The sequence below is a fragment of the Rhinatrema bivittatum genome, chromosome 18 (assembly GCF_901001135.1).
Source record: "Rhinatrema bivittatum chromosome 18, aRhiBiv1.1, whole genome shotgun sequence".
Classification (NCBI taxonomy): domain Eukaryota; kingdom Metazoa; phylum Chordata; class Amphibia; order Gymnophiona; family Rhinatrematidae; genus Rhinatrema; species Rhinatrema bivittatum.
The window spans coordinates 10670243-10696573 of NC_042632.1; the positions used below are offsets into that span (position 1 = coordinate 10670243).

The following is a 26331-nucleotide window of genomic DNA, read 5'->3' on the forward strand; positions in this document are numbered from 1 at the left end:
TATTTTGTAGTATTTGGAGGGGGTGGATGGCGTTATTCGGTAGTCCGAGGAGGAGGGAATTACAATAGTCGGTTTTGGCAAAGATAATAGTTTGTAGGACCGTACGGAAGTCAGGGGGATGAAGAAGAGGCTTAAGTTTCTTAAGGGTGTGAAGTTTAAAGAATCCATCCTTTAGTATATTACTGATGAATTTCTTCAGTGTGAAGTGACCATCGAGAAAGATTCCCAGATCACAGACTTGTTGAGCAAATGGGATGTGTGGTAGGGGGGAGGAGTTAAGTTGGTTTTGTGGTGAGATAAGCATGATTTCAGTTTTAGTGGTATTAAGAGCTAAGTGGATGGAAGATAGGAGATTGTTTATGGATTGGAGAGTATCTTTCCAGATATCCATGGTTTTCGAAAGAGAGTCAGTAATGGGGATGAGTAACTGAACATCGTCAGCGTATATATAGTGAGGGAGGTTGAGGCTGGAGAGGAGGTGACAGAGGGGTAAGATGTAGATATTGAAAAGGGTTGAGGAGAGGGATGAACCTTGTGGGACACCTTGCTTGAGGGGTATAGCCTTGGAAACATGGTTTCCTAGCTGAATTTTGAAATTTCTGTTACTGAGGTAGGAGTTGAACCAGTTGAGGGCAACCCCTGTGATGCCGATTTCAGTTAATCGCTGTAGGAGAATGGAGTGGCTAATGGTATCAAATGCAGAGGAGATATCAAGAAAGGCAAGAATATAAGAATGTCCTTTCTCGAAGCCTTTGAGTATATGGTCTGACAGAGAGAGTAGAAGAGTCTCAGTGCTGTGAGATTTCCGAAAACCGTACTGAGCAGGTGCAAGGATGTGGTTGTCATCGAGGTATTCAGTGAGTTGTTTGTTAACGGTTTTTTCGAGGAGTTTGGAGATGAAAGGGGAGATTGGAGATGGGGCGGTAATTGGCTAGATCAGAGGGGTCTAGTTTGGGTTTTTTTAGAATAGGTTTGACGATTGCCTGTTTGAGGGGGACAGGTACCTGTCCAGAATTAATGGACAGGTTGATGATGTTTGTTAAGGGTTTGGCAATAAGGTTAGGTATTGAGAGAAGATATTTGGTGGGTATTGTATCAGTTGGATGGGTGGAGGGTTTGGCTTTTTTAATAAGAATTTCTATTTCTAGTGTAGAGGTGCATTCTAGAGAAGATAGAATATTAGTGTTGTTTCTAGTCTTGATTTGGTTGCAGTCGGGTTCAAATTGTTGGATGGGTGTGGATGTTGCATTGGTGAACTTGGATATCAACTTGTCTATTTTGGTTTGGAAAAACGTGGCAAGTTCTTCACATTTAGATTTGGCTACGTCATCTGGGAGGTCGGAAGCTGCTGACTTGGTAAGAGAATTAACGTACTCGTATAGCACTTTAGGATTGTATTGGAATTGGTGTATTTTGTTAGCGAAGAAATCTCGTTTTGTATTGTTAAGTTTTTCTTTATACAGATGTAGGGAGGATTTAAATTGTGCCAAGTGTTTATGTGATGGGTCATAGCGCCAGATCTTTTCGGATTTTCGAAGTTGTTGTTTAAGATTTTTTAGTTCGTGGGAATACCAGGGTTTCTTTTTGTTGTTGCTTTGTGAGGAGATGAGTTTGGCTTGTAGGGGGCACGTAGAATTGGCGATATTATTTGTGATGTCGTACCATGAGGCAAGTGCTGTGTCTGCATTGGAGAGGTCTAAGTGATCAAGATTGTTTGAAACCGCTGAGATAAGGTCATCTCTGGTACAATTTTTTCTGTAGTGGATAGTTTTATTTATGTTATCGTGGCATGTGGGAATGTTGATGGAGAGAGAAGCATTGATAAGGTGATGATCTGACCAAGGGATGGGTGTGTGGGAGGGAGGGTCAATTTGAATGAGGGCATTAGTGAAGAGGAGATCGAGGGTATGGCCTGCCTTGTGTGTAGGGAAATCAATGGATTGTTTGTATCCTAGAGCATTTAGGGAGTCGAGTATAGCGTCACATGATGGGGTCCGGGGGGAGCTATCAACATGCAAATTGAAATCACCTAATATGATTGCTGGGGTGTCGATAGATAAAATAAAATAATAATAATAAATAATAAATAAATAATAAAAGAAGGCTTCTACAAACTTCAAATTTTAAAACATCTAAAACCTCTGCTTCACCCCCATGATTTCAAAACCGTCCTACAAGCCCTCCTATTTTCCAGTTTAGACTACTGCAACTCCCTTTTGATTGGCCTTCCAAAATCTTCTTTGAGAACCTTGCAGCTCCTTCAGAACGCTGCAGCCAGAGTACTAACAGGTAAAAGAAAGAACGATCAAATTACACGTGTCCTCAATCAATTACAGTGGCTCCCTATTGAAAAAAGAGTAGAATTCAAAGTTCTCTCTATTCTTCACAATGCAATATATAAAGCCGAATACTCCGCCTTTGATGACATCATTCATTTACATAGCTCTCATCGAACAACAAGATCTACTAGTAAAATTCAACTAGTAATTCCCTCACTTCCACAGGCCAAATTATCCTCCACCAGAAGCAGAGCCCTTTCCATTGTTGGCCCAAAACTCTGGAATTCATTACCTCATTTCCTCACCAATCAAGAAAACTTAAAATCCTTCAAAAAAGACCTAAAATCCTGGCTACTCAGCCAATCTTTTAAAGACTGCACTCTATGACTTAAAGTATATTAACATAGCCTGCTATCTTTCATTATCCCCCTCATTCAAATTCCCTGTTTCATGATGTAGATGTCCTCTGTCTTTGATGTTCCCAGATATCTCTGTCCACCTACCCAGGGTTTCCACCCTGTGTTATCCTGTAATATTCATTCTCTTGTTATGTTTTTTTGCTCATTACTGTTAACTTTTGAACTTTTTTTAAATTTCAAACATCGTTCAATGTATGATGTTGTTTTTTGTATGTAAACCGGAGTGAAGGCAACTCTGCTATACCTCGGTATATAAAAAATGCTAAATAAATAAATAAATGTAATAGGATCTAAAATGCCAAAACAATTTTCAGCTCATACACAGAAAATATACTCTTGTCCAGGAATCAGTTTTCCAACTCTGCAGCATGTTTTTGTAACTGACGCAACAGCAGTAACCCAGTGTCCTCTGCTTACATCACATTTGTCAACTACATAATTTGTGATGTTACTGCCTCCATTTCAAGTGACAGGTGCCATGACAGTGTACAGGCATCAGAATCTATCGCAGAAATTTCAAATGGTGGTTCTGGTGAACTTGGAATATCTGCAAAATGCATCAAGAAAATAAAACAATAGTATTTAGCAAAATAAAATATGCCAAACCTAGCTGTACAGAAATCATGCTACTATAGTACATAAGAACATAAGAAATTGTCATGCTGGGTCAGACCAAGGGTCCATCAAGTCCAGCATCCTGTTTCCAACCGAGGCCAAATCAGGCCACAAGAACCTGGCAATTACCCAAACACTAAGACGATCCCATGCTACTGATGCAATTAATAGCAGTGGCTATTCCCTAAGTAAACTTGATTAATAGCCGTTAACGGACTTCTCCAAGAACTTATCCAAACCTTTTTTGAACCCAGCTACACGAACTGCACTAACCACATCCTCTGGCAACAAATTCCAGAGCTTTATTGTGCGTTGAGTGAAAAAGAATTTTCTCAGATTAGTCTTAAATGTGCTACTTGCTAACTTCATGGAATGCCCCTAGTCCTTCTGTTATTCGAAAGTGTAAATAACCGATTCAAATATACTCGTTCAAGACCTCTCATGATCTTAAAGACCTCTATCATATCCCCCCCTCTGCCGTCTCTTCTCCAAGCTGAACAGCCCTAACCTCTTCAGCCTTTCCTCATAGGGAAGCTGTTCCATCCTCTTTATCATTTTGGTTGCCCTTCTCTGTACCTTCTCCATCACAACTATATCTTTTTTGAGATGTGGCGACCAGAATTGTACACAGTATTCAATTTGTGGTCTCACCATGGAGCGATATAGAGGCATTATGACATTTTCCGTTTTAATAACCGTTCTCTTCCTAATAATTCCTAACATTCTGTTTGCTTTTTTGACTGCTGTAGCACACTGAGCCGACGATTTTAAAGTATTATCCACTATGATGCCTAGATCTTTTTCCTGGGTGGTAGCTCCTAATATGGAACCTAACATCGTGTAACTACAGCAAGGGTTATTTTTCCCTATATGCACTTGTCCACATTAAATTTCATCTGCCATTTGGATGCCCAATCTTCCAGTCTTGCAAGGTCCTCCTGTAATGTGTCACAATCCGCTTGTGATTTAACTACTCTGAATAATTTTGTAACATCCGCAAATTTGATAACCTCCCACTCGATTAGCCTGTAGAGTGTTTAATTAGGTCTGAAATATATGCTATTGTATTCAATAGCATATATTTCTCCACCCCTCCCAGCTCCACCCCTCCCCATAAGAAATGAAATACAGAAACATAAACCCTCCTCTTCAAATGTAGCGAGCCAAGATCATTACTAGATGTATTTGGGTGTCATTCCCATAACTGAACAAGAATAAGATACATTTATTAATATGGTTTACTGGTAAACCATTATTCAGCTTTTTATATCTCATCCAATGTCCCATAGTATTTACCCATGAATTCATCAACTATGGTCCTCTTTATTTGGTGACTCTATTTTTTCCTTAAGGCACACAGAGGTGGGAAGATAGCTTCACACAGGGTAGAATGAAGATCAAGACTTGAAGGCAGAAATTTCCTGCTAACCCATCAATCATATCTTCTTTTCCTTATTTGTTCATGGCTCAGAAACTAACGTCCCAGTTGCCTATTAGAGGCTACCAATAGTACTGCTGCATGGACTTTCTGAGGTTGCCTCATTATTGATCTGTGACCATAGCTATATATCTTAGACATAATGGACATGTATTCAGTCACCACATCAAGGCACTTCAATTTAAATTTTTGATCAGGTGTGCAGAGATCAGTATTCATTAGCCTAGCCTCTGCCATAGCTCTCCCCATCTAGTAGCAGAATGCTAACAGCAGAGAATAATAGCCAACAAATCAGTTATCCGTGTCCAGCGGTGTATCTAAGAATTTTTGGGTTGCCTCCACTAACTCAAATGTCATGATGGTATTCTGGTGTCTTACCCTTAACTTAGCTGAGTATTTTAGGGCAAAGCGGATTTGACTGTGCACAGGCGCTGAGCAAATTGGAACAAATTGTTTTCTCTTTGAGGAAACTTGGGGGGCAAAATCTTGAAAGAGTAATATGTGCTTGGCAAAGAATTTGCCATGGAGATCTGATCCAAGATGGCACTGGAAACGGTCGCAAAGGAAATCGCTCTGTGATTACACATTGCCTTGAAGAAGATGCCTCCTAAAAGAAAAGGCAAGGTTCAGGTTTTTCTCCTGGAGCCCGCCTTACCTCCTGAGCAGATGCTGATAACTCCTTTCGCGACGACGACGGTGGAATTTAGGGGTGAAATTATCCCCACTTCAGCATCTGGAGAGGGAGCTTCGGCGCTGTATGGGAAACTACTCTTAGTCCCCCTGATTATCGGCCCCCATCGCTTCCAGTGTCGCAGTTGGAGTTGCAAGACACAGCGCAGAAGGATGACATCATCCACCTGGCGGGAGGGGGCAGCCGAGGTGGAGGAATGGAGCTGCAGCCTCAGTTCTCCTCCAGTATGCTGGAAGCAGCATCAATAAGGGCCCCAGAGGGAGTTTGAATCATCCATATCCCTGGTGGATCCTGTGGAGGAAGAAAGGAGGATCTCGGCGGCACAAGCTGTGGATCTTCTAAGTGTGGTGGATGCCCGGGAAGGGGGTGTTTTTCCAATTGCCCCCATAACCAGCCATAGTGAACCTGGACGCTTTATGGGATCTGGTGGCTAGTCTAGGAGGACTAGTGAAGGACTGTGAAAGCAAATATGTAAAACTGGCTTCGGAGATACAATCCCTTAACCTTAATTTGGGAGGCCAGATTAAGGATATTAGTAAAAGAGTTGAAGTGGTGGAGCAAACTACCATCGGAAGTTCAGACTCAGTTTTAAATTGATAAAATTATGGAATACAATCTAAAAGGCTAGAGTCTCTGGAAAATCATGTGCGACATCTCAAGTTGAGATTTTTAAATTTTCCTCGTGTTCTGGGAGAGGACACCCATAGCACGCTTAGAACATTTTTTGTGGAAAATTTCAAATTTCAAGAGACGAAACTTCCTTTGGTTAATAAGGCATGCTATGTATCAAAAGCCAGAAAAAATATTAAAGATAAAGATAATCAGCTGGAAGCCCTTGACAACTTGACTCAATTTTAGGAAAGGTCAACAGAAGAGATTCTAGACCGAAGAAAGTTACTTGTGTCTTTTGTGACAGAGAAAGATATTAGTGATGTAATGAGAAAGTATTTTCAAAATTTATCCTCTCCTGTTCATGATCAAGTTGTTAAAATATTCCCAGATTTTTCTAGGACCACCCAATTAAGGAGAAGGAAGTTTCTTAATATGAGAACTCAAGTATTAAATCTTAGGTTATACATTTATATTAAAATATCCTTGTAGGTGCATAGTTCGAGGAAAAGATGAATGCTTTGTTTTCACTATGTCAGAACAGCTGAAATCCTTCTTAAATGCCAGGAATTTGAATACCAATCCTGTGTAATAGATCTCTTAAGATCACTTATTGTAATACACCGTATCCATTAAGCCAGTTTTCCTGGATTTTGTTTCCTTATATTCTTCCATTAGATTTCTGGGTCTGAGTCTTTTGTTGCCTTTATTTAAAAAGAATTTTTACCTTGTTGAAAAGTGCTGTAATTGGTAATAATTTTTCTTGATTATGTTCAATGTGAAATTCTATCTATTTATTTATTTATTTATTTATTTATTTATCTACCTATCTACCTATTTATTTATTTATTTAAGGCTTTTATATACTGACTTTCTTGATACAAATCAAATCAACTCAGTTTACATCGAACTAAGCGGTTAACCGAAACCAAATAACAAGAGACAAAATAGGATGAAGCAAAAGTTACATTATAACAAGGGCGCATAAACTGGGGATAGGAAATAGAGGGGAGAACAGAGATAGTATACTATATACAGGTGAGGGAGTGGGAGGGAGACAGAGGGGCCAACCTCATTATAACGTATTTGTGTAACTTAGTGCTTTTTATTTACAGTGGAGATGGGAACAGTTCTGAGTCAAGCTATTGGACTAGGAACAGGGAAAGGCTGGACCGAAAAGCCATGTCATGAGTTTCTTTTTAAAAGTTAGGAGACAGGTTTCCTGCCTGAGGTCCGAGGGCATGGCGTTCCAGATGGAGGGACCTATTGTTGGGAATGCCCGGTCTCTGATGTTTGAGTGGTGCACAGCTTTGATTGGAGGAACATGTAAGGATCCTTTGTAGGCTTCCCTTAAGGGTCTGGCCGTAGAGTGAAGTTTGAGAGGGTGTAGCAGTTCCAGAGGGGTCTGATGGTGAATGCTTTTATGAATAATTGTAAGTGATTTATGGAGAATCCTAAAGTTTACTGGGAGCCAATGAAGATCTTTTAATATTTATTTATTTATTTATTTATTTATTTCTTTCTTTTATATACCGACATTCAATCGAGATATCACATCGGTTTCCAGATAACCAAGAGAATAGGGCGTAGTCCGCCCTATTTTACATTATAACATGGTAACCAAAAAAACAATTATAACATATTATAACAGTAGTACATGGAACAAAAGGTTATGGGATATAACAAAAGGTTATAGGAAATAACATATGTACATGAATGTGTTGTTGATAAAATAAATTTAGGATTAGGGACTTGTTGGTAAAGTAATTTAGGAATAAAGGTGGGAGGGGGGGTGAGGGAAGGGAGGGGGGAAGGTGGGGTGGGAGGAGGTAGTGGAGTGAGGGATTCAGGGGGGTGAGAAGACTGAGTATGGGATGAGGTGTGTTGCGTTCGGGCAGGTTAAGGGTCGGGTGGGAAGGCTTTTAAAAACAGCCATGTTTTAAGGTGTTTTTTGAAGGTTTGCAGTGATGGTTCATTTCTGAGACAGGTGGGGAGGGTGTTCCATAGGGTGGGTCCTGCTATTGTTATGGCTCGTTTGCGGGTTGCGTTGAGGTGTGCAGATTTGAGATTGGGGATGGCTAGGAGGCCAGTGTTGGTGGATCTGAGGGTTCTTTGTGTGGGGTGTGGATGTATTGCGTTGTTTAGCCAGTTCATTTTGTTGTTGTGTATTTTTTTGTGCATGAGGGTGAGTGTTTTGTAATGGATTCTTTGTGTGATGGGTAGCCAGTGGAGTTCTTTGAGGGTAGGTGTGATGTGGGAGGATTTTTTGTTGTTGGTGATGATTCTGGCGGCGGCATTTTGTAGAACTTGGAGGGGTCTGATGTGGATTTCTGGTAGGCCGATGAGAAGGGAGTTGCAGTAGTCGAGTTTTGAGAGGATAATTGATTGAAGGACTGTTCGGAAGTCGTGCGCTTGGAGAAGGGGTTTAAGTTTAAATATAGGGGAGATGTGCTCTCTCTGATTGGTATTTGTCAGAATTCTCGCCGCTGCGTTTTGAAGCAGCTGGAGAGGTTTTATTGTAGTAGCAGGGAGGCCTTGCAAGATGGAGTTGCAGTAATCGACCTTGGAGAACAGAATGGCTTGGAGCACAGATCTGAAATCATGATGGAAAAGAAGCGGCTTGAGTTTGAGTACCTGTAGCTTGTAGAAGCACTCCCTCGTAGTGTGGTTTATAAATTTCTTTAGGCTCAGGTGACTATCTGTTATGACTCCAAGGTCTCTTACATGGGAGATTTGTGTGTTAGTGTGCAGCTGGAAGGGACTACCTTCTGGGGTGATGAGCAGGAGTTCTGTCTTGGTAGTGTTAAGCAACAGTTTAAGGCTTGAGAAGTGGAGGTTAATCGTTTGCAGGTGAGAATCCCATAGTTTGAGAGCTGAATCCAGTGAGTTAGATATGGGGATTAAAATTTGAACGTCGTCTGCATATATGTAGAATTTCAGTTTTAATTTTGAGAGTAAATGGCAGAGAGGGAGTAGGTAAATATTGAACAGGGTGGGCGATAATGAGGAGCCCTGGGGGACTCCGAATGGGGAGTTAGTGCGAGGGGATTCTTTGTTATTGATTTTAACCTTGTAACCTCTGTTGCGAAGAAATGAGTCGAACCATCGGAGGGCGGGTCCTGCGATTCCTATGTCTGATAACCAGTTTATAAGGGTAGTATGATTCACGGTGTCGAAAGCCACCGAGATATCAAGAAGTGCTAAGAGGAAGGACTGCCCTTTATCAATGCCAATGTACACCTGATCTAGGAGCGAGATGAGGAGTGTTTCTGTATTGTGTTCTTTTCGGAAACCATATTGTGATGGGTGTAGAATATTATGTTCCTCCAGATAATTTGAAAGTTGATTATTTACGATTTTCTCCATGATCTTGGCTACAAACGGCAGATTTGATATAGGGCGGTAGTTGTTGGGATCATCCGATCCAGGTTCGATTTTTTAAGTATGGGTTTAAGGGTGGCCAGTTTGAGAGTGTCCGGGAAGATTCCTTGTGAGAGGGAGCATTTGATAATATCTGCTAGATGTTTAGAGAAGGATTCTGGTATGAGAATCAGAAGTTTGGATGGGATTTGGTCTAGAGGGTGAGTGGAGGGTTTCATTCTTTTTATCAGGTTTTCCACCTCTATGGCATGAGTGGGATCGAAGGATACCAAACTTACATCTGGGTTCGGTGGGTGATCCAGAGACGGCATATTGGGGCTAGTAGATAATCTAGCCAGGGTTTTGGAGATTTTGTTCTGGAAGAATAAGGCCCAGGCTAGGTCGTCAGGGATTGTAGGGGGGGCAGTTTTGGTGAGTTCCGATACGTACAAGAAGAGAGCCTTCGCATCGAAGATCATGTCATGGATGCGGTGGGCGTAGAAATCTCTTTTTGTTCTTAGCGTTGCAGTTCTGTATTGGTGGAGAGCGGCTTTGTATAAGGATAGAGAGTGAGGGTTGGGTTTTTCCTCCATTCCTTTTCTTTACGTCTCAGGCCTTGCTTTTGTGCGTGGAGCTCCTTTGAGAACCATGGTTGCTTGTTTTTTTGAGAGGGGTTTATATTTTTTGTCGACAGTGGACATAAGTTGTTGGCTATAGTTTCTGTGATGTTTTGCCAAGAGAGGATGGCTGCATTGGGGTTTGATAGATCCAGGTTAGAAAGTTCTTTGATCAGAGAGTTGCCGAGGGCTTCTGATGGACAGGGTTTCCTATAGTGCAGAGTGGTGAGTTGAGAGGGTGCAGACGGTCTTGTCATTGATCTGAGGGTGGAGGTGATCATGAAATGGTCTGACCATGGTACCAGGAGGCAAAGAGGGGGTGAGAGTGGAGTAAGGCTGGTGTTTGTGAAAATAAGGTCAAGAGTATGACCTGCTTTATGTGTGGGTTGGTTGATGAGTTGTTTGAAGCCCATGTCTGAGAGGGCGGATAAGAAGGCTTCGCAGTTGGAAGAGCGAGGCTTGGCGTCTATGTGTAGATTAAAGTCCCCAAGGATAATGGCTGGTGAATCCAGGTTTAAGTATTTTGCTATGATTTCCACTATAGGAGAGGCATCCAGGTCTAATAATCCAGGGGGGGGGGGGCGAATGTGAGGAGGATTTGGAGAGATTTAGATTTGAACAAGCCAACCTCTAGTTTAGGTATTGTATTGATTGGTTGTAGGGTGAGATTAAGAACTTTTTTGGCAGCCAGAAGGAGAACTCCCCCTTTTTTCTTTTGTCTAGGGATGGAGAAAACATCATATATCTGGGTGGGAAGTTGATTTGTCAGGACTATGTCTGTAGGCTTCAGCCAGGTCTCTGTGATGGCACAGATGTCTGGTTTGGCGTCAAGCAAGTGGTCGTGTAGGATGTGGGTTTTTTAGTAATTGATTGGGCATTGCATAGTGTTAGAGTGAATAGGGCAAGCCCAAGGAGTTGAGGAAGCGGGGAGATCATTACCGGAGTGAGGTTTCTGCGAGATATGGGTTGGTATCGCAACGGAGGCTTCATCTTGAGGGAGGTGCTATGGTATAGTATGGGAATTGAGTATCCTAGCATCCTAATAAGATTATCTTATCCGCTTGGACAGGATTTGCCAGCAGTGGTTATCCTATGGCCTGAGAGGATATGATGGATTGTGGATATGGTCTTTGAGGAGGTAGGATTGGTGAAGCGTAGCGGTGCTGTTCCGTAGTTGGACAAATGCTGGAGTGGCTGGGAGACTGCTGGAATGGCTGAGTGGATGCTGGATGGATGCTGGAGTGGCTGGAAAACTGCTGGAGTGGCTGAGTGGATGCTGGATGAATGTTGGAGTGGCTGGACGAATGTTGGAGGAGAGCTGTAAGGGAGCTTGAGGTCGTTGTGTGTAGAAATTCCAGCTGGTGTAGAATGGGTGGCTGCAACTTCTATATTCTGGTGCTTTACATATCTTTTTATGTTTTTTTCTTTTTGATGTTTTATATATCTTTTCTGCTGGGGTAAGATGTACGCTTACTTCATGAAAATTAATAAAATATGAATTATAAGAAAATAAAAAGAGTAATATGTGCTGATCCAGCAATCGAAGCTCTTTACACTTATGGTATGCTTACATGATTTCTATTTTTTGTGTGTAATTCAACAACTTTATAATAGCCATGTGTGGCTTGTTTCTTCCTACCGTCATATTTCCTAGCTTTATGATGACAGCACCGCCCAAACCCAAAAGGCTTAGATCCTTCAGCAACTACTGTTGAAGCATGGTTTTTCAGGCTTTTTTTCCTCCACTGATTTGGGGATGTGCCCCAATCGCAGATTACTTCACCTTGCCCGATTTTCAAGATCTTCAAGTTTATTGGTTTGCTCTGCGATCAACTTTTCCAGGTTGTATATCTTGGCGGTAATCATCATAGGGTCATCTTCCACCATGCTTATTCTCCCCTTCACTGCCTCCATTTAGGATCTGTAATCAGCAATTACATTTTTTGTGTCTGCAATTATTGCCGAAATTGCTTCAAACTTATCACTGAGAGCTGCAACTACCACTTCTTTCAGCATTAGCGGTGCCTTGTTCTCTTTTGTGGTGGCCATTTTACTGTCAGACAAGCGAGGTTTCTCTTTCCTAGTATATCTAGCAGACATAACTTTCAGCGCTTATGTTATAAATCTGTCCATTTGCCTTTAGTGACCCCCATTACTTGCATTTTAGCTGGTAAATAAAGCAGTTTAGCTGTGATGGCACTTGATAGTCTGGAGACGACACCCTGAGCCCTGGATCAGACCTATATCCGGGACTACCGCATCATGTGATCCCCCAATTTTTTTTTCTATTTTTAACTGTCTTTTATTTGAAAGGAAACCACTTTTTTCTATTTTAACAGCCTTTACTGTTTGACTTGTATTTTATTGTTGGGTTTTATTTAAATATCTACTGTTTGATTTTTATTAATGTTATAACTGTTACAATTTTTTATTGTATATTGCTTTTTTATTTAATCATTTTATAATCTACCAATCCCCAAATCTTGGATTTATATTTATACAAGAATGGTGATTGATAAAGTTTAATAAACTAATTGTGGCAAAATTAAAATTTTTCCAGCAATAGAAATCACTGCTGCTTTATTAGAACATGTAAGATTGGTGCCAACCAATCAATAATTGACCATAAATGCTGCCCAATCTTGATGCTGATGCAAACTTTTACAGTATTTTTTAATATTACATTTTATAACACTCATTGCCAAGGGAGTCATCACTGTTATCAGGTAACTGCCTTCACCAAATTGGGAAATGCCTTTGATTTGTGACAAGTAATTATTGGTATAAACAATTGTCTCACAATAATGCTTACTGCTGCAGACCTTTCTTAAAGAATGCTCAAATGTAGTAGTGACTGGTGTGTCTGGAAGCCGAAGTCCATGGTGACTCTTAAAGAAAAAAGTGCTGCTGTGTTTGAAATGGCTGATAATTCATATTTGGCATCTCTTAAAAGCTGTTAGATGCATAATGATGTTCACATATAAAACCATCATGGAGGGAACTGCATCCAAAGGGCAGGGAGAAATTGTGTGCAAATAAAAGAAATGATGCCAGTATATTTTTCCAGTGTACTGAGGCTGGGCGGTGCCTGCGGAGTCTTGACACGTGTGCCAGTAAGAGCAGTTGAAAGCTGATGGATATATATTACATATACAGGCCTGGTAGACTATAGACCTGGGGTCCCCCTTTTTTCCCTTTCTTAAAGCAGGGAAGCTCTCAGTAGGGAAAGAGAAGTGTAAATGAGCCTGCTTGACTGGTTCTTTTGAACCCTCCTTCTGGTTTAAAGACTTAATTTACATGGGGAATTTTAGAGAGGCAATTATTTGAAAACAGTCTCTTCTGGCTTTGCCAGGAGGAGTAAATGCCTAGCTTTTGGCTCTGAGGTTAGTGCTTTGTGGCAAGATTTTTCAGTCTTCGCAGTCACATTGCTGTAATTGATGAATGAACAAGGAAACTGGGTTTACAGAGGCTCACCGTTTGGACTGAAAAGAAATTGTAATTTTATGATTTACTAAGGCTTTTCTCCAGTTCTCTGTCTGTGCGAAAAATGCTTAATAAATGAGGCCCATAATTTGCTCTTTTAGTAAAATAGATCTAGCTTAAGCCAGAGGGATACATTTGTTCTGCTCACAGTAACATGGAAAGAAAAAGACTGTGCTTGAGGGTGAAGAAAGGAAATTTAACTGGTAAAGAGCAAATATGAGCAGTCACACAGGTAATGTGAAGATCTCTTCACACACTGAATTTTATTATCAGAGGGGCAATTTAAGACTTTTTGCCTGACTTTTTTTTTTTTTCCTATTTTGTTAGATTGTCATGAAGGCACATTCTTCAATATTTATTGGGGTTGCAAGGTGCTAATTATTAAGGAATGAAATGGGCTATGCTTGAGAGAAGACAATGTCTGTTAGAATTAGTTGCTTTTACATCATGCTGCTAAGTCCCCCATTCTATCTCTCGCGTTCATGTGTATTGCTGCCATGTGTAGAAGAACCTTATAATCATGTTGATGCTTATATCTATGGATATAAATACGTACTCTGCCCTGAACTCTGGAGGGTGCGGGTTAGAAAAACAAAAGAACTGCTCCATAGGCTTATCTCTCATTTTGCCGAGCAAGCATTTTGTTCTTTTCAACATTTTCACATGTGATATTACAGAAGGGCTATCGAGAGGTTTGTCTTTTTGTGGATGATGCCAAAATCTATAACAGAGTAAACACCCAGGAAGGTGTGGAAAACATGAGGGATCTATTAAAGCTTGAGGAATGGTCTAGAGTCTGGTAATGCTAAAAAAATGCAGTGTCATGCATTTGGGCTGCAAAATCCCAAGGGAGCGCTATAATGAGTGAAGTTCTTGTATACACGAAACAAGATCTGGGGGTGATTGCATCGGATGATCCTAAGGTGGCCAAACATGTTGATAAGGCAATGGCAAAAGCCATTGGAGAAGAATGGCTAGCCAAAAAAGGAGGTGATATTGCCCCTGGATAAGTCCTTGGTGGGTCCTCACTTGAAATACTGTATACAATTCTGGAGGCCACATCATCAAAAAGATAAACAGGATGGAGTCTGTCAACAGAGTGGCTACTAAAATGGTCAATAGTCTTTGTTATAAAGCATATGCGGATAGACTTAAAGATCTAAACATATGCTCTAGTGGAAAGGCAGGATATGGGAGGTATGATAGAAACATTTAAATTCCTCCAAGGTATCCATGCACAGGAAGTGGGCGTCTTTCAGTGGAAAGGAGGCTCTGGAACGAGGGTTCATGGGATGATGATGATGAAAGGGAGTAGATTCGGGAATAATCTAAGGAATTATTTCTTTACATAAAGTGTGGTGGGTGTACAAAACAGCTTCCCAATGGAGGTGATGGAGACAAGGAGAGAGTATTTGAATTCAAGAAAGCATGGCAGTAGAGGAGGACCGGAAGGCTCATCTACATACTGCTCCCAGCATTCCCCGGGAGAGGAGTCCAGAGGTCACTGCAAGCGATCAAGGGATTGAATTCCACAGCCCCAGCTTCCAGAGGTCCCGCACCCTTTGCAGTAGAGGAGGACCGGAATCTCAAATCCTTCCATTAACTGCGTGAAGATTAATTTAGCGGTGGTTAAAGTGGATTGGTAAGTATAGCTTTCAGAAATTTTTGGGCTTATAAATGTTTGGTGAAAGGTGAAATTAAGGGATATATTCTTTAGAGTTTGTGTGTGTCTGAGGTAACAAGCAAGCCCGAGATATTCAATTCTATTGTCTGTCTTTCCCACCCACTCAACCCTTGATTTTTAGGCACTTTCTCATTAAAAATCAATCAGTCTTATCTAAATCATACTACTGTACCAGCCCTTTTGAAAGTTTAATCATCCCCTTGTAGGACACTAGCTGATTAATTAGTAAATTCACCTGTAAATTTAAAGTACTCTCATTCCAACTCCCTTAGTTTCCTAAACTTAACTAGGAACTCAATAAAACTAAGATGAAGGCAGCAGTCCAGCAGCAAGAGGGGGGCTTTCCAGTCTTTTGCATTGAGTGTCACATGTATGATTTTTTACCCGCCGGTGAGAGATTGTATGTGTGCACTCGGTGCAAAGAGCTCCTGGCTCTGAGGGAACGAGTCAGATCTCTGGAGGCTAGAGTAGCAGACTTGGAGGAACTGAGGCAAACAGAGAGGTACATTGATGAGACCTTCAGGGACATAGTAGCCAAGTCCCAAATCCAGTCTGGCAGCCCCAGTGCTGCCTTGGATCAGAAGGGTCTCCCAGTAGGAGAACATCACCCTGGTGTAGCAGGAAGAGATCGTGTAGCAAGGACCTGCTCTCCAGGTGATGTATTGTCCTCTCGCATTGAGGACAAGTCTCCCAGGGCTACTGCCCAGGAGGGAAGGGTTAGGCCGGCCATCATAGTTGGTGATTTGATTATTAGAAATGTAGATAGCAGGGTGGCTGGTGAACGTGAGGACCGCTTGGTAACTTGCCTGCCTGGTGCGAAAGTGGCAGACCTCCCGCATCACCTAGATAGGATTATAGACCGTGCTGGGGAGGAGCCGGCTGTCGTGGTACATGTGGGCACCAACGACATAGGAAAATGTGGGAGAGAGGTTCTGGAAGCCAAATTTAGGATTTTAGGTAGGAAGCTGAAATCCAGAACCTCCAGGGTGGCATTCTCTGAAATGCTTCCTGTTCTATGTGCAGGTTCCCAGAGGCAGGCAGAGCTCCAGAGTTTCAATGCGTGGATGAGACGATGTTGCAGGGAAGAGGGATTGAACTTTGTAAGGAACTGGGGAAACATTTGGGGAAAGGGGAGACTTTTCCGAAAGGATGGGCTCCACCATAACCAGAGTGGAACCAAGCTGCTGGCACTAACTTTCAAAAAGGAGATAGAGCAGCATTTAAACTAGGAGTATACTACCATCCATCTGGACAAAATGGTCAGACAGATGATGAAATGCTAAGAGAAATCAAGGAAGCTAACCAATTTGGCAATGCAATAATAATGGCAGATTTCAATTACCCCAATATTGACTGGGTAAATGTAACATCCATCCCACCTGACCTCAGACAAGAACCCAGCCTCCCAATCTTCAGGAAAAGACTTAAAACCTGGCTGTTCAAAAAAGCATTCCCGGACACCGATTAATCCTATTCAGCCAGTTCAACCACTACCCCTTGTAAAAATGTTATTACTAATGTAAATACCTCCATCCAATGTTATCCTCTCCCTTTCTTCTCTTCTCCCAGTTCTAGTACCTTGTTATTTGTAACTGCTTCCCCCTCACTAATAGATTACTCAATTTGTTCTTTCTACACCCCTGTTTTATGTAAACCGGCATGATGCGATTGTATCATGAATGCCGGTATATAAAAATTTTAAATAAATAAATAAATAAATAACATCAGGACTTGCTAGAGACATAAAGATCCTGGATGTAATAAATGACTGCTTCAAGGAGCAATTGGTTCAGGAACCAACAAGAGAGGGAGCTATTTTAGATTTAATTCTTAGTGGAACGCAGGATATGGTGAGAGAGGTAAAGGTGGTGGGGCCACTTGGTAACAGTTATCATAACATGATCAAATTTAAACTAATAACTGGAAGGGGGACAATAAGTAAATCTGCAGCTCTAACACTAAACTTTCAAAAGGGAAACTTTGATAAAATGAGGAAAATAGTTAGAAAAAAACTGAAAGGTGCAGCTGCAAATGTTAAAAGTGTTCAACAGGCATGGACATTGTTTAAAAATACAATCCTAGAGGCACAGTCCATATGTATTCCACACATTAAGAAAGGTGGAAGGAAGGCAAAACGATTACCGTCATGGTTAAAAGGTGAGGTGAAAGAGGCTATTTTAGCCAAAAAAAATCCTTCAAAAATTGGAAGAAGGATCCATCTGAAGAAAATAGGATAAAACATAAGCATTTGCCAAGTTAAGTGTAAAACATTGATATGACAGGTGAAGAGAGAATTTGAAATGAAGTTGGCCATAGAGACAAAAATTCATAATAAAAATTTTTAAAAATATATCCAAAGCAAGTAACCTGTGAGGGAGTCGGTTGGACCATTAGATGACCGAGGAGTTAAAGGGGCTCTTAGGGAAGATAAGGCCATTGCAGAAAGACTAAATGAATTCTTTGCTTCCGTGTTTACTAATGAGGATGTTGGGGAGATACCAGTTCCAGAGATGGTTTTCAGCGGTGATGAGTCAGACGAACTGAACGAAATCACTGTGAACCTGGAAGATGTAGTAGGTCAGATTGACAAAATAAAGAGTAGCAAATCACCTGGACCGGATGGTATGCATCCTAGGGTACTGAAGGAACTAAAAAATGAAATTTCTGATCTATTTGTTAAAATTTGTAACCTATCATTAAAATCATCCATTGTACCTGAAGATTGGAGGGTGGCCAATGTAACCCCAATATTTAAAAAAGGCTCTAGGAGTGATTCGGGTAACTATAGACCAGTGAGCCTGACTTCAGTGCCAGGAAAAACAGTGGAAACTATTCTCAAGATCAAAATCATAGAGCATATAGAAAGACATTGTTTAATGGAACACAGTCAACATGAATTTACCCAAGGGAAGTCTTGCCTAACAAATCAGCTTCATTTTTTTGAAGGGGTTAATAAACATGTGGATAAAGGTGAACCAGTAAATGTAGTGTATTTGGATTTTCAGAAGGTGTTTGACAAAGTCCCTCATGAGAGGCTTCTTCGAAAACTAAAAAGTCATGGGATAGGAGGCGATGTCCTTTCGTGGATTAGAAACTGGTTAAAAGACAGGAAACAGTAGGATTAATTGGTCAATTTTCTCAGTGGAAAAGGGTAAACAGTGGAGTGCCTCAGGGATCTGTACTTGGACCGGTGCTTTTCAATATTATTAAAAACCAAAGGATTTCAGAACTGTCCTTCAGGCCTTGATCTTTCAATCCATAGATTACTGTAACTCCTTACTTCTAGGTTTACCTTACACAACACTCAGACCACTACAAATTATGTAGAATTCTGCCGCAAGGTTATTAACAGGTTCAAAGAGAAGGGAACACATTACACCAATTTTGCGAGAACTTCACTGGCTGCCAATTGAACAGCGAATACGGTACATGGAGAAAACGTGGAATGGCTGAACGCTGCAATAAGGGTACACACACCCAAGAGAGATCTGAGATCCACCAATAAAGGCTTACTGTCCATTCAATGATTTCAGCAAAACTAACATCAGTAAGGGAAAGAGTCCTATCACTTGCTGCTCCAAAAATTTGGAATAATCTACCAGTCGACATTCGGCTAGAATCAAACAGAATGGCATTTAGAAAAAAAGTCAAGACATGGCTTTTTCAGCAAGCGTTTAATGATGATGACAGTAATTTGTGAAGCAAAAAAATCACAAAAAAAGAAGAGAACTAACGGCTGAGGTGAAGCAAAGTTGAGTTAGTCACAGTCTTGAATGTTGTCCAGATGTCTCACTATTAGTCCATTATTATGAAAATTGTAATGAAGCTTTTAACTTTTTAGAATTGTCGTTATTTTATTTGTAAATTTTGATTTTTAGTTTAAATGTTTTTATGGAATCTTGTAAACCGATATGACGGTTCCCACCAAATACCGGTATAGAAATTGTAACAAATAAATATAAATGTTCTGGAAAGGAATACGACGAGTGAGGTTATCAAATTTGTGGATGATACAAAATTATTCAGAGTAGTTATATCACAAGCAGACTGTGATACATTACAGGAGGACCTTGCAAGACTGGAAGATTGGGCATGCAAATGGCAGATGAAATTTAATGTGGACAAGTGCAAGGTGTTGCATATAGGGAAAAATAACCCTTGCTGTAGTTACACGATGTTAGGTTCCATATTAGGAGCTACCACCCAGGAAAAAGATCTAGGCATCATAGTGGATAATACTTTAAAATCGTCGGCTCAGTGTGCTGCAGCAGTCAAAAAAGCAAACAGAATGTTAGGAATTATTAGGAAGGGAATGGTTTATAGAATGGAAACTGTCATAATGCCTCTATATCGCTCCATGGTGAGACCACACCTTGAATACTGTGTACAATTCTGGTCGCCGCATCTCAAAAAAGATATAGTTGTGATGGAGAAGGTACAGAAAAGGACAACCAAAATGATAAAGGGGATGGAACAGCTCCCCTATGAGGAAAGGCTGAAGAGGTTAGGGCTGTTCAGCTTGGAGAAGAGATGGCTGAGGGGGGATATGATAGAGGTCTTTAAGATCATGAGAGGTCTTGAACGAGTAGATGTGACTCGGTTATTTACACTTTCGAATAATAGAAGGACATGGGGGCATTCCATGAAGTTAGCAAGTAGCACATTTAAGACTAATCGGAGAAAATTCTTTTTCACTCAATGCGCAATAAAGCTCTGGAATTTGTGGCCAGAGGATGTGGTTAGTGCAGTTAGTGTAGCTGGGTTCAAAAAAGGTTTGGATAAGTTCTTGGAGGAGAAGTCCATTAATGGCTATTAATCAAGTTTACTTAGGGAATAGCCACTGCTATTAATTGCATCAATAGCATGGGATCGTCTTAGTGTTTGCCAGGTTCTTGTGGCCTGGTTTGGCCTCTATTGGAAACAGGATGCTGGGCTTGATGGGAGGAGCAAGCAGATGGGATTTAGCAATCTGTTATCGTCTGCTCCTGTTAACAATCTTGTTATGCTCCGTAGGCAGAGTTAGTAACATAGTTAGAATATAGACTGCAGAGTTAGCGATCTGTATCAGCAGAGTGTTAGAGAGGGCACTCAGCTGTAGAGAAATGTAAATAGGTGGATCCTTGGGCCGATGGCAGATGACAGCACCCCCAGGAGGATATCCTGAGAGGGACCACCGGCTAGGCTTGGTTATGGAGACAGACACAGATAGTTCTTTTATTAGGTTAGTAGAACCACCAAAGGTGGCATTAATGAGCTGTTGTGCCCGGTAGGGCTGAAGTCCCTTAGGAACTGGAACAGCGATCCCAGGGTTGCTGAGCTGTAGAAAGACTATAGTGAGTAGACAGGATATGCTGTATACATAGCCAGAACTAGATGATAAATCTCACATAAGGTCTTAAGGATGCTCAGTGGCTGGAAAGAGTTAGGCCCTCGAGGAGCGAGTACCTGGTTCCAGGGAAAGCTCAGAGAGAGGGATGGTAACTCACAAATGTGTGTATCTGCGATAGCTTCCAGGCAGTAGAGAATCTTCAGAGTGTCCAGGAACATGGGCCCTCGAGGATCGAGTACTGGTTCCTATCTGCAATCTGAAATATAGAAAAGAGAGCGAGGCCCCCGAGGAGCGGGTACCCCTGGTAAGTCCGAGGAGACAGAGTAGCTTGGACGAATCCGTAGTGAGTCCGAATTCATGTCCGATTCGTAGTCCTTGCTAAGTCAATCTGTTAGCGAAAGTTTGAGACCTTTTATACTGGAAGCGGATGATGTCATCTCAGGGAACGCCCCGGAGGTTCGTGCCCTTGCTGGTGTATACATCGGAGCGCGAGTCCTACATCATCAGGAACATGGCGGATCCACAGCGTCGAGCTGGTCCAGGAACGCCGGAGAGAGGCGGCATGGAGATGCCGTGGCAGCAAGCCTTCCATCAGATCCGGAGGGTCAAAAAAGGTTTGGATAAGTTCTTGGAGGAGAAGTCCATTAATTGCTATTAATCAAGTTTATTTAGGGAATAGCCACTGCTGTTAATTGCATCAGTAACATGGGATCTTCTTAGTGTTGGGTAATTGCCAGGTTCTTGTGGCCTGATTTGGCCTCTGTTGGAAACAGGATGCTGGGTTGATGGACCCTTGGTCTGACCCAGCATGGCAATTTCTTATGTTCTTATGTCTTGCAATTGTGAATCACTGCTATTTAAATTTTCACCAAACAATATTTAGCAAGAAAGTATTGCAAGGAAAACATGTCCATCCATTCATACAGTTAAACAATATCTGCCAAATAAGAAAAATGTATATATTTTATTTATTTAACAGCTTTTTTATACCGATATTAGACTGCACATCATATCGGTTTACATCGAAACGATAGGTGGAAAATACAATGAACGGGGAGGGGTGAGAGGGACAACAAGTTTAACAAGTTGCAACAAAGATGCTGCAGCTGGAGGAGGCTCTAAAAGGTGAGCCTGAAAGGATAAACTAGAGAGGTAAGATCTTAGAAAATTTAAAGTATTAACATATTAGCATGTAAACATATTAACGTAAAAAATTTAGTGAGGGAGTTAACTGTGAGGTGAGGGGGCAGAGGCGTTGAGGGGTGCCTGGAACTAGTCTGGGAACGCCTGGTGGAAGAGCCAGGTCTTTAACATTTTCCTGAATTTAAAAGGGCAGGGCTCCAGGCGGATGTTTGTGGGTAGGGTATTCCAGCGGGTGGGGTCGGCAATTGATAATCGCGGTCCCTTGTTGATGTGAGACGGGTATTCTTGATAGGTGGGATATGTAGGGTACCTTTGAGGTTTGCTCTGGTAGGGCGGGAGGACTGTGTGAATCGGAAGAGTTTGCTGAGCCAGGAGGAATTGCTTTTGTGGATGGATTTGTGTATAATGGTGAGGGTTTTGAATAGTATGCGTGATGAGATGGGGAGCCAGTGTAATTCTTTGAGGAGAGGGGTTATATGGTCTGATTTGCGTGCATTCATGATGATTCTAGTGGTGGCTTTCTGTAGCATTTGTAGGAGTTTGATAGTGGAGAATGGAAGTCCTAGATACAGAGAGTTGCAGTAGTCCAATTTGGATGATAGGGTTGCTTGGATGATAATTCTGAGGTCGTGGGTGTAGAGTAGTGGTTTGAGCTTTTTTATGACGTTGAGCTTATAGAAGCCTTCTTTTAGGACAGAGTTAATGTGTTTTTTAGGTTAAGATTAGAGTACATAGTCTATTCCATAGAGTACATAATTCCATAGTCTAGTCCAGATCCACTACAAGCATTACTTAAGGTAATTATGGTGACGTTGTCACTGTGAGTCTTTCAGTTTCATACCATATGGCTGCTCCAGTTCTCCCTGTATTCCACATCATACTGGCTCTGTACAGCACAACAGGATGTCCGATGTCATTTCCAATATGGCAGCCTTCATACTGAAAAACACATTCATCAGTGCAGAAGTGTTTTTCATATATGCACCTCAAATAGTTATGTCAATGCTGCTGCAGCTTATAGTGTTTTTTTTCCTGATTACATAGGTTTGCATGGACAACTTTCCAGAGGAGGTACAGGGACAGCACCCTTACTGAGATCTGGTATTTATTTATTTATTTTAAATCTTTTCTATACCATCGTTAAGGTGGGTACCTTCACAACGGTTTACAGTAAGGCACATAAAAGTAATGATACTAAAATCTATCAGTTTACACAGGTGCCATAAGGTTCGGTAACATAGTTTGTGATCAATGTTAATTGTTAGATGTGATAAATATAATAACTAGGGCAGCTGCCAGTTTCCTGTTCATACTGTCTAGATCTATAAATATGAAGAGATATTAACACCAACATTAATCCACACATGCAACCAACATTTTGAAAGCACTGGGTCTTGCTAATGAATTGCCTTTAGATCTTGTGCATTTGTCTCAGTTTTGCTTATTCTCTGTTATTTTAGGCAAGAGGTGGACCCCAGAAGCATGGTGTGACAGGGAATAAAGAAGTCAGATGAGGGGATCTACATTTGCCAAACCAAAAACAAATATGGCATGACCTCGGCCTCTGCCATCCTGAAAGTGATCGATCATGGTAAGTGGCATCCCACTAGTAGCCAGACTTTGGCACTCCAGCCCTTAGATAGGACTGAGCAAAAACTCAGATCTACCAATTGAGTTCTTACTGGTGTGTACTGTTCTTCTATGCAAGAAACACTTTAAGGTTGTTTTAAAAACCCTGCGCACGCCAAAGCCAGGAGATACACATTTCTCGGGCTGGCGTGTACTGCTTGGATTTAAAACGCACAAATATATGTGTTTCTCCTGGTGCTCGCACAAATCAAAAGGTTTTTAAAAGAGGCAAGGTGAGGTCTGGGCAGAGCATAGGTGGGACATGGGTATTCCAGGAAGTTACTTTGAAATGTGCGTGTATTTACGTGCACAAGCATGGGTGTCCTACCATGTAACTTTCCTTCTGCTATACACGGTGTGTTAGCAGGGTTGTAAGGGTCGGGGTTAAAAAAGTTAAAAGGGAGGCTAAATAACGGGGGGTGGGGGGGTGTTAGGAAATCCAATCCATTAACTGAGCGAACTGGGAACGAAGTGGGAAAAAGGGCTATTGTCTTGGCGCACGTATCTAATAAAATCCCCCCCCCTTACGCGGTAGAGCCATTTGCGCACACATGCACATCCTTATAAAATTCCACGCACATGTACATGCATACAGCCGATATTATATCATATGCGCATATACATGCGTATGTTATAAAATGGCCGCATTTCTGGGTGCGAGCTGGCATACACGCGTACATGTACGCTCACGCGGCTGTTTGAACGTTACTATTAATTTTTTATTTATTTATAGATATTTCATATAGAAACATAGAAACATGGTTCATATTCCACTTTCTACCATGGTGGACTGCAACAAATTTAAAAACAGACAATACCATTTGAATTAACTATTCAATTAGAATCTAATTCACAGTTGGTACAGCATTAAGGATCCAATGGTTTAGTCAGATGACGGAAAGTTTCTGCAGGGAAGGCTTGGGTGAAAAGCCATGCCTCGGCTTGTTTTCTGAAAGTGAGGCAGCAGAGCTTAAGGCATAGGCAGGGTGGTATCTTGTTCCAAATGTTTGGTGTGTAGCAGCTGAAGGCCCGAAGTCTGGTACAGGACTAGGGGAGGAAAGAAAGGCCAGTTTGGAGGATCAGCGATCTCATGGAGGAGTTTAAGAAAGAAGGTGAGATAGATATTCTGGGGCCTGTTTATTCACACATTATAAGATGAAGCAGAGTTTTGAATTTTATCCTGCTTTCAACTGGGATCCAGTACAGTTGATGTAGAATTGGTTTCATGTGGTCCTCTGCTTTGGCTCTTAGCAGAATTCTCGCAGGTACACTCTGTAGGAGCTGGAAGCACTTCAAACTGTATTATGAGATACCACTAAACAGAGATTTGTAGTAGTCTGTTCTGCTGGTAATTTGGTTCCCAACTGTCCAAATTTTTTCCGGACAATATGGGTATTCAGGGGAATGTCTGGAAGCCAAAATGTCCAGTTATGTTCGGATTTTAGCCCTCCGGTCCAACTGCAGTCCCTGCCAGCTGATCTTCCCCCACCCTATGGCCTGCCATCTTGGCTGTCTGCACCACCAGTGCCGAGACTTCTTCTGTCCCTCCTGTAGCAAATAGTTCAAACGATATCTGACATTTGAACTTAGTGCTGCAGGAGGAAAATGACCCCATCCCACACAGCCAAAAACAAAACTAGACAGGGTCCTGTGGATCCAACATGTAGCAGCTGATAACAAAGCCCACAAGGCCACCATGGCTCCCCATCCTGTGTTGGCCGAAAACTAAACTCAGTTTGGCCGTGGTTCTCAATCCCACAGTGGCACTCTACTTTCTACCCTATACCAAGTAGAGCTGGTAGCATTAATCACTTCATTCTGCCAATCTACCACTTTCTAATTGTGGGACTGCCAAATAAACATTTAGGCTGGAGACATAAGGCACACTGACTCCAGCCTTCTTGCTTAAAGAGTCCAGCTTTATTTATAACGGGAGACAGCATTCACAAAATGTAATCTGCTTACTTCCAGCAGTATAACCCACACAGCATTCACTTCAGGACAGAGATGTGTCAGGAGCTCCCTTCTCCTAGAGCAGAGCTTTCCAAACTTTTCATGTTGGTGACACACTTTTTAGACACACATAATTTCGGGACACAGTAATTCAGTCTACTAGCAAACCAGAGGTTAAAGGTTAAACGAACAAAATGTATTTTGACAATTTATGTATGTTTCCTTAAATATATACATAATAAAATGTTTCCCGACACAACCTATCTTGTGAAAACCTTTCATTTATATTAAAAATATATATTCCAAGATTAATGTTTTTATAATTTATGAGTAACAATAATAAAACAAAGTTATTGTGTTATTCAATTTACCTCTTTAATGAGATGTATGAGCTTGATGGGATGAACACAGCTTTTGAATATTTGGTGTTATTAAGAAAGCCCAAAGGGTCTTCTGCGTAATTTTAAAAAGCTGGCCAGTTTCACACTATATAATTATTTGATAGCCTCATTCAACTAATTCTATATGGCTATGAGAGTGAAGTCTGGAATTTATAGGAAGGGACAGAATGTCAATATAAATCCTGCACCTCCAGTTCTGTAACTCTGTGCATCCACTGAAATTCCCCCACACAATGGAGCTTGGATGTTTCCCTTACAGCTCATCATACTAAAAGATATTTTCAAATTCTGGTGTCACCTCATAGTAACAGCAGCACAAACACCTTCCACTGCCAGGCACATTGTGAACAAAAATAAAACCTCGCAAAAAAAAAGACACTCAAAATCTATACTGCAATCCCATCGTAACATAACAGTAATAACACCAAGGACTCAAACAACAATAACCCTACCTGTGAAAAAGCAAGGGTAAATATTACACTGGGTCCTAGAATACCAATACACCACCTACTGAGGAAACAAAACAAACCCGATTGCTAGCAGAATCTCTCATCAAGGTCACACACACAGAGCAGAGACAGACCCTCACCAAATACAGAATACAAAATAAAGGAGCACAAATTAGACAAAAACTGAAATGGAAACCCCAAGAAGCCAGACTCTGTGTATTAATAATGGAAA

The 26331-nt window shown here is 41.3% G+C and overlaps 1 long non-coding RNA gene across 2 annotated transcripts in view; it reads left to right on the plus strand.

The window, feature by feature from the left end:
- The window catches only part of LOC115079888, a 99412-nt gene that overhangs the window by 47818 nt on the left and 25263 nt on the right, over positions 1 to 26331 (plus strand). Inside the window, exons 2-4 of one of the 2 annotated variants that reach the window (XR_003853432.1) lie at positions 14866 to 15153; positions 22712 to 22768; positions 23128 to 23258. This is a non-coding gene — a long non-coding RNA (uncharacterized LOC115079888). The remainder of the gene's footprint in view (positions 1 to 14865; positions 15154 to 22711; positions 22769 to 23127; positions 23259 to 26331) is intronic. The other variant, XR_003853433.1, reaches the window with a different exon arrangement.